Below are 9,884 nucleotides of genomic sequence, written 5' to 3'. Positions count from 1 at the left end.
CTCTGCTGTTTTACTCAGAACATATAAGTCCTGTTACCCTTTACAGAGGGTATCAGGAATCTGAGTAACACTAGACATCCTCATCAGCCAGCTTTGATGGCATAGCCCAGCACGTACACATTTAAACTTAGCTACATGCCCAGGGCATTCAGTTACTAATTGCTTCATGTGTTTGTCTCTTATGCCCACCAGCCTCAGCTATTTCCCCAGCTGAACAGTGCTAATGACTTTGAAAAGCAGTTTAAGTGGAAGATAAATTCCAATTAGTAGGTAAAAAAAAAACCACAAAAACACAAAACCTTGATCTAAAATGTGGTAGGACATATCTTTTTAAAGTCTGAACTACTTATACGACTGACAGCTGTATCTGCTCAGTGTACAGGGAAGGTGCCTCCCTCACACAGCCAACACTCGCATTGCACGGCGTGTGGTGTTTACGGATACTCTGAGTGATAATTATGAGGCCAGATGAGAAGCACTTTCTGAGAAGTTGGTGCAGGTCAGCAAGAGCATTAATTAAATCTGCTAGGAGGTTTCAGTAGTAGAAATTCCACTTGACAGGCACAAATCATTGCCACTTTCCCAGCAAACTGTTGAAATGCTCTGTGCCGCTACAGGGGGACCCCAAGTCATTTGCTAACAATTTTAGGATACAAACTTGGACTCTGCATTCTTTAAAAAAAAAACAAAAGCCAGCCCATTCTCTACATTTTGGAGACTGAGAGAACTCATGGGCACAATTTCTTTATAGATCAGCTCTAGTTTAGCTTTTGTTTTTGGTCATTGTATTTCTCTGTCTTGTTTTTCTTATTCTGGCCACAGAATTGATTGTTGATCAGATTTAAACTACTGGCTCCCATTTTCTGGTTTAGAGTCATATTCCAACCAAAGTCATATTCCAAATTAGTGTTTAGGTCAGGGGAGGGTGAGGCATTCATAACATTTACAAAGAGAGGACCAAGAGGAATCAAGGGACACACCAAAAGTTCCACCTGTGCTAGATAGCAGTGTGCTGCACTGCAGGAGGTAACGCCACAAAGGACTCCTTGGAGGAAGCCTTCAGTTTACTGAAGAGGGAAAATTCACAGTGTATGAGCTGTTCCTCCTCCTTTTTTCTCCACTCAAATAAATGAGTTGTCAGGAATGCAGGAGCCGGGCAGTATCTGTACGAACAGTTCTGTAGCCCTGGCTCAAGGAATGATCAGAAAAGTAACAGGAGCTCTAAAAAAAGCATATTCTTAGAAACCACGTCATCCGAACAGATGCAGTGCTGTTAATGTTCACTGGATAAACTAGGTTTTATTTTCTACAGCATCTCTTTAAATACGGTAACAAGAAGTCAGCAGGTTCATGGGTACGTACCCACTGGAATGTTTTTCTGAGCATTAATAACCGCACAGCTCGAGGTTCCAGCTATGCAGGCCAAAATAAACATCAAACAGTTTTTTGTTTCAATCTCGCACAGAACCTCTGGGAATTACATTGAAACTTCCTGTTTTCCTTCCTATCTACCATGCTTTTCACAGCCTACAGATGCAAGCTGGAGGAAAGCTTTGAGGGAATTACAACTGGAAGGCGATCAAGAAACAAGCAATTTGAGAGTAATGCAAATGGCTTGAAAAACCTGCCTGTGATATACATGTCTTGTGAAAAGGAAAGCATTTATCCCCGATCCCATTCTGAGGTGAGGTCCTCGTGCTGAACCTCAGCACAAAGCTGCGCTCCAGCAGATCCTGGATCCTCACCACCTCTTCCACCACTTTCTGGGGCTGTGTGCATGGACAGGAACAGAAATGTTGTCTCTGCTCAGGGATTTTAAATGGAGCTGGAAACAGACTCTCATTTTGCTGAAGAGCGGCACTCCTCCATGTACAAACACTTTGATTGGGCTTTAGCTGCTGCTAGTTTGCTTCCTCTTTGTCCCTGCATGTTCTCTGTTATTTTCTTTGCCCCCACATCAGCACAGGGGGAGAAGAGCCCCCCAGCACTGGGAATGCCTGTTAATGATTTTGTAAAGATTAGATTTCCACATAGTCAAATAACTATGATCGTGGGGGACAGAACCCTTGGTCCACTATTTCACAGCAATCCAGAGTTGATATGGGGGACAGCAAAGTCCTGAATGACTTAATGTTTCTTGATGTACAAAGATCCAACCTGACTGCTCTTCAGAGGCTGCCGCTTTGCTGTGTGACAGGTCCCAATGTCTGCAAAAGAACTTAAATCCCACTGACAACCTGCTGAATATTACCATTCAACCAGCATAAAAGTTGAAACACTCTTTGCTCTATTTCCTCATTAAACAGAAGGAAGCACATTTTTTTCACCAGCAGTTAATATGTATCTCATGCTCACAGGAAATTTAAGAGGGATTTGTTCTGAAAAATAATAATTGCCATCTCTCCCTACAGTACACAAACCTCACGAGTATCTATAAATCTGCTCCACTTTTTTGGGCCCCAATTCAGCAGTAAACTAGGGCGCTCGTTTACGACCCATTTTCTATTATTCGGAATAAACCATTTTTTTGCATTAGTAACAGATACCAGAGACCGATACTGCGATAACAGGAAAGACAACATATTGACATTCAGTGCAATAAAAACAGGTGCATAGCAAGCTTATTTTTTCCCCAGGTTCTGGGAAGCAGATGGTCATTATGCCATTATAAATAAATGCCAAAAAATGTTAGGTAGAGTTTTTTTCTACACATCGTGTTTTTTCATTCACGTCTCAAGGCTTCTTATAATCGCGAGAGCAATTATATATCCCGCATAAACTCCTAATGCAAAGGATTTCTAAACAGCATTGATTCACAAGGCCACACTGAGCCTGTGTTAATAAACCCTTTCAAAACAGATTATTGTAGAAAATATGCCTGTGGTTTTGTAATGAATAGTTCCTAATCATTAATCCCTACCAACGCTATAAGTGCAGGGGGCTAGAAGTTCTGAATCCTACCCTCCCTTCCCCCCTCTAAATCATTCTCACATTACTCTGCTTGAGCAAATAAATGCAAAGCAGCAAAGTGCCATTTCACTTCCACTGCAGTCTGACTTTTCAGCAGAACATTGCCAGTTTGAGTCAGGCCCACGCCTCCAGAACAATGAGGTAAGCACCAAATGATGGCATTTAAGACTGAATAAACTGATGTGCTTGGCAGGCTGTCTAGTGCTAGACCTTCTCCACCCACCCACATATCATGACTGCACATGAGTGCAAGAAAATTAGAGCATCTCCTTTGAAATGTACATGCATCTCTCTCAAGGGCCCTCCCTGGATGATCTGCCAGCACACGATGTGTTTCATGTGTTGCTGCTAGTGACAAGGGATCCCAGCTATTCAGACCTCACAGTGTTAGTCACATTCACACCCCGTGCTCCTGTGGCCACCCCCAGCTTCTCATTTCACCAATTCCACATTACAGCTGTGCATCCTTCCCTCTTTTTATATCCACGTGTGGTCAAGGATGAATTAATGGGCAGGATTTCTTCTTCACGTGTTGCCACATTTTCTCCTCCTGTTTTTTATCACTTTCCCTCAGCATCTACTGATTCTCTAATAGCCTTTGTTCAGCTTGGTGTTACCAAAACCTGGGCTGGATAGACTCGTCCTGATCATTTCACGTCTCTTCATTCTCCCCAAAGCCTGTCTACTCACAAGCAGTTAAAAGATGAAAAGAATGCAAGTGGAAATTACGGTCTTCGTTTTCAACAGTGTTTCCCAGTACTTCTGTTAATGGTTGTTCTTCTCTTTGACGCTCCAGCTCCTGCTGGAAGCAGTGCTTTTGTGGGGCATCCAGTTGGCTGCTCTTCCCCAGGAAGCAGGGTGTGTGCCAAGGAGCACGGCTGGGCAAGGCTGAAAAGCTGTCTTAGACCTCTTTTCTCACTGCGGAGGTGTCCAACAAGGACCATGTGACAGGCGGCCCTGAATGTATTGGCACTGCAGGAGGTGGAGGCCAGAACAGAGCAGGAAAGCTTCTCTGCCAACAGAACCCCTTGGACATCTCTCTCCCAGACAGTAAACCACCAGCCAACAGTACCTTGGAGACTTATGCCCTGCTAATGTATTTTTAAAATCAGCCGTCCTTGTCTCTTTTGAGATGATTTTCTTCACAGTAACACTGATCTAGTAGTTTCTAAACCCTTTCCTATGGGACCAGAAGGGGAAAAAAGATTGCTCACTAGCCTAGCTATGGTGTGAACAGAGATCTCAACAAGGAGACCTCAATAGTAAGAACAAGGGAGACTGATGTGAGTGTGCTCATCTCTGAGGATGCTCAGTTGGGAAAGACGGGTGAGTAGATAACAGTGTTGTATAAACTATTTAACAGATTACTCGATTGTTGGTAAAGCTGCAGCAATGAGGACAAACCAACCAAATTTGGACAGATCTTTCTGGAACAAAAGGTGGGTCTGCATCGTTGTCTGCAGACTTGCTCTTTCTGCCTGGAGAATATCTTTGCCAGCTTGACTGAATTAAAATACAGCACTACCAAAGAACTCAGAGTTCCAAGGAAGCTTATGTCCTTGGCTCAGATGGAGTTACTTTTCTTTGCAGAGGCTCATATGCTGCCGTGTTTTGGATTTGTGCTGAAAACAGTGGTGATAACACACTGATGTTTTAGTTGCTGCTCAGCAGTGCTTACACTATGCCAAGGACTGTTCAGTTTCTCATGCTGCCCTGCCAGTGAGGAGCTGGGGGTGCATGCACAAGGAGCTGGCAAGGGGCACAGCCAGGATGCTGCTTGTGATCAGGAGGACAAATGTCAGTGGCTTGTTGTGCTATAAGGCATAAAGATTTGCACAAATGAAATTTAAAAACAACAACAACAACAAAAAAAGACCAAACAGAAAAATCCAACAACCCCCAAACCAGAATTTTCAGCCTTCTGTGTTTCTCCAGATCAGAAATAAATATACACAAGTAAGTCTCACTTTTCTCATTCCTCTGTTACTTCTGCTGACATACACATTGCAGACTGGATCCAACAGGCTCATGAAATGTTAAGGGAGCTTCATTACAAAGAAAACGATCGCAGAGTCCTATTGATGTGCACACTCTGGGAACCTCATCTATGAAGCTTTGAGCTTCTTCGACTTACTGCTTAAAACTAGAGAGAACAATAAAAGGACAGTGATGTGTCAGATCACATTTATTCAGGATCAGCTTGGTTTTAAACCTATCTTTTTTAAAAACTTGTGTTAGAAAAAGCTGCACAATTCAATTAGGATCTTACCGTTCCAGTACTGATGCCACAGGCATAACCTGCATTCCCTCAGGAAGTACAACCACTCCTCCACTGAAAAACCTGCTGCACATCAGCACAGTGGTTTGTGGGTTGCTGAAAGCTTTTAAATCCCACAAGTTAAAAGCAAAAGTGTATGTGTGGGGGAAAAAATAAAGAAATGTTACTCCTCCCAGATCATAAAAGACTCCATCTGAAGTACGCAGCATAATTCAGCTCTCACTTCTGCATCCGCTCAGGCCTTACTCAGCCATCCCCTGCACCTGGCCTCCTTCTCTTCTTCATTGTCACGTATCAGGTTTAACCCAGTCCTCACACCCCACATCACTCTTCCCTCCTCCAGCTGACTGCCAGTTCTCCCCATACATCATCTGATTGCTCTGAAGGGATACAGCAGTCATCTTTGTGGGTAGGAGACACAGGGACAGCCATCTTATGGGCGCTGGCACAGCACGGTGACCATCTTATCTTATGGGAAATGGGCAAACAGGCCACTCTTCTGTCATCCTCAGGGTTCAAAACACCCAGAGGACATCATCTATGGGGAAAGGATGCTTTTTTTTCTCTCACAGATCTCATGTTTGGAGGGCAAGCTCATTCAATATGGCTTGAATAAAGTATTTCAGAGTGTGCTGGAGAATAACAACACTGGTAAGTAGCACAGCTGCAAAACAAGAGAAGGCATCAGGTGTGATGCAGTACAAGAGAAGAAAAATGCCCAATGCAGTGGACAAATTTACTTCCTTAACACTCATCTGTGACTGACACTACACTGTAGGTGGTAGAAACAGGAGAGAGGGATATGATTCAGAAAAGACAGTGCTTTAACAGAGCTTTAGTTTGCAAGGATATTACTCAGGATCCCAGAAATTAGCCTTGCTGGAGAATACATAAAGGGGTCTCAAACTATGGTTTGAGAGTGTGAGGACTTCCAGAGTAATTGGATTGATCTCCCAGCTCTACTTGGCACCAGTTCAGAAGGGGAGAAGCTGGGAGCTGAGCAGGTTGCAGGCTGATGGCATCAAATGGAAGTTTTGCTTTTCCACCCTTAGTGAGATGTCACAATAGTTTGTGACAGCACTTTAGCACATTTAAAACGCACAAATAAATATGATCCAGTTTAGTAATATTATTTTTTTTCAGTATAACAGTGTTTCAGCATTTTAATATTTGTATACAGTAAATTTCTTTTAAAAAATAATAATAAAAAAAAAAAGCCTAAAGCACTGTTTTTACAACTAAACTAGTGGCTGGCTTTTCAGACATCCAAAGTGCCCAGCCAACATCACTGAGTGCAAAGGATGCTCTTGGAAGCAGATCAAAAAGAGGAAAGGAAGAGAGGAGCAAAACAGATTGTGGAACCAGATTCTGATTTCTGATTATTTGAGCACAACAGAGTCACAACACACCCAGAAGCTGGTGACAGGAAACTCTGAATGGCACAAAATAGCTCCCAGCTCTCTTCTGTCCGCAGAGCAACACGCACAAAGCAAGCAGCCATAAGCAAGAAAACGTTTGCCACTTTCTTGTTTGCAAAATGAGCAGTGTTCTCTCCTACATCTGGGTTGGGAAAGAGTACATCCTGACATTAATTCTTTGGCAGAACAAGGAGTTGCATCAAGGGCAATGCCACACAGTGTTTCAGATGGGCCTCCATCCCACACACAACAGCAGCTGCTACAGGACTGTGCAGCTACTCCTCTGAAGCTTGCTCCCATTGCATCTCTTCATCCATTAAGTCAGAGAAAGACGAATAGCCCCCAGCTGACCAGAATTTTTAGTGGCGTGACATGACCAGAAGTTAAATGCTGTGTGTTTTCTGTCTTTACTATAAGAATGAGGGCAGCGAGCATGGTTTGTTACAGGTTCCTCAGGTTTTTGATCTTCAGGACATTTTGAACATGGAAAATGAGGCCAAAAGGAATAGATAGCATTTAGATAGATAGGTTTTGCTTTCTATACTTCCCTTGCTCAGTACCTCTGCCACTGGGCCTGTGAAAACTGCAATCTGCTTCTGTGCAGAGACAAAAGTTTAAGTGAACAAGAGACAGGCAAATATTTCAAATATTTCTTTCCAAGTTAGCTAAAATATAGCATACTGACCAGATGTTATTTATTTGCCTACATTTATTGACTAAATGCTGTATTAATTAATGGCACATAGAGGTTACCCTTTGTACTTCAAATCAGACAGTAGTATGAAGTAGAATGAAGTAGATGAAGTAGGATGTGGCCATTCCTTGATGGATCTGAGAAGTGAGGATAGAGCTGCTGGCAGAGAAAGGTGAAGGCTTAAGTCCAGTTCACAGTATTTGCCACTTATCTGCTGCATCTCAGATTGCCTTATTTGACCACGAGAATGCATATTGAATTAACATACGTATGCTTAGCATAAAGGAAATATCTTTGCTCATTTGCTGAGCAAAGATTGTTTTCAGCAATTCCTATGCTATGATTTTTTTATAGCAAAGATGAATAGAAGCATTTAAAGTAAATGCTATGAAAAAATGCTATGCTATCTATCTGCTGCTTTAAAATGTAACTTGAAATTAATTTAAATATTATATAAAATTATATATACATATATAAAATTTTTAAATATATATATATATGTAAATTGTTCTAGAATGTGATGTCAAACTTAAAAATACCTCCGCACATAGAAAAATTCTGCTATCATTTCAATGTTGAGGATTATGAGACATGGAAGACAGGAATTCCTAACAGAAGGGAGTGAAAATCACCCAAGGGTTTATCTGTTCTCGACCAGCATTCTACCACAGATCAGCTATTTCTGAGCCGCGCAACGCGTCACTGCCACGAGCAAATGAGATTTTGGAGCTCCCTCTGCTGGACGCATTTTCTTTCTTTACCTGCATCTACCGAAGAAACTAAACCCACAATCTTCTCAGTAATGAAGCGCACGTTTCACATACTATAGCAAGAGATTATTAAGTATTTTTCCTCTTTCTCTTTCAAACAGGCAGGGCTGCCGCCCTTGGCTTCTCCGGTGTATCTGCTGTTCTGCTCATAGCACAGCATACTACTGTGACTGCCCAGCCAGGCGAGCGAGGAACATATTTGGCACAGCTTACTGGCAAGCCTTCATACACACGCCTTCTCTGAGATGTTTAAAAGAGATGTGTTCCAGATCCAGCATTCATAAGTTGCACGTAGACTCATTTATATACATATATTTGTAAGCATTCTATTCATTTATAATGGCTCTAAGCTCATAGTAGAAGAAGCAAAAAAGTGAAAGAGCATTCTTTGGCGTGTGTGGGGGGGTGCTTTCATGCTTTCAGGAAGCTGAGCTGCTCCAGTGAAAAGAGCTCCATAAAAGTAAGAGATTGAGGTGGTAAGGTCAGCACTGAAGGTGAAAAATGAGGAGGAATGGGGCCACTGAGGAGGAATAAGGGGCAGAAGAGAAAAGGATGTGAGACAGCCCAACATCACAGGCTGTGGAGAAGAAGGGCACCTCCGCAGGGACAAAGGATGAGTGAAGCCACACAGCATCAGCCTACACAGAAAGGAGCATTAGAAGTCACCTTTTAAACAATTTTCTAGACAGGCAAAAGAGGCGTCTGATGCTTTTCAGCTTCTTGTTACTCTTCATCTTTCAGTCCCATAGGTGCAAGGTCTCTTTTTGTAAGGTTTAAACTCTTTGCTGAAAAATCTTAAGCTCCACATAATAAATCTTGGTCATTAAAATTATTCACTGCTGTCTTCTCAGTATTGCCCACATCAGCAGGGCTAACCCTATGCCAGCAGCAGCTGCAAATAAAAAGTGTAGCTTAAGTCAGTACAGTACTAAACAGACCACATTCCACTTTAATTATTACATTAGACTGTTGGATTTAGAATGTTATTTTAGTGACATCGGTTCTTTCAATATGAGATCATGTCTGATAAATTCATGTAACTTTATTTAGTTTACTCTGTTCTTTCAAAAAGAACAGTAATAGGGATGTAGCCTCCAGGACGGCTGTTAAGAAACTAGTATTTATTTCCTGGGTGCTGTTATTTGACAGAAGATAAACAGGATGGTAATATCAAATAGTGAGGTTAGGGGTCAGCATCCATCAATCCTAGGAATTCCATCCTCTCACTGTCTCTCCCTCTTTACATATAAAAGGCAAGTGAAATACACAAGTATTAAGTACAGCATGTTACAGAAGAGAGTGATCTGATAGGGAGAGAAGAACAGATAAAGTGGGTCAGAAGAGAGAAGAGTGCTCTTCCTTTTATTCAGTACCTATTCTCCCTGGAGTTCGATGGCTTACTGACCAAAAACCACTTCATGTCTTCAGGGTATTGTTTCCAGGCTGCTGAGGTGGTTTGTGGGTCTGTATTATCCTACTTTTAGCTTTATACTATCCTGCTTTTGTGGGTTTTTTTTTCCTTCTTCTTTTTCCTTTTTAATAACGTTGAGGGAAAAGGGAGATTCTTGACAGCTGCTTTCTCATCAGTACTGTCATGTTATGGGAAGGATGCCTCATTGCCAGGTTCTACTGATGCTGTTAAGTGCAAATTCCTAATAGATAAATTGAGGCAAGTAGGGTTTGCACAGTTCAGTGGTAGATGTTGTTGTTGCCATGTCTCAGAGGTACGTTCCCGTCAGCCATATTAGATAGAA

This window comes from Coturnix japonica, chromosome 3 (assembly GCF_054131305.1).
Source record: "Coturnix japonica strain WE chromosome 3, WE-NBRP24, whole genome shotgun sequence".
NCBI classification, from domain to species: domain Eukaryota; kingdom Metazoa; phylum Chordata; class Aves; order Galliformes; family Phasianidae; genus Coturnix; species Coturnix japonica.
The sequence above is the reverse complement of the archived record's forward strand: the minus strand, read 5'-3'. Positions refer to the sequence as shown.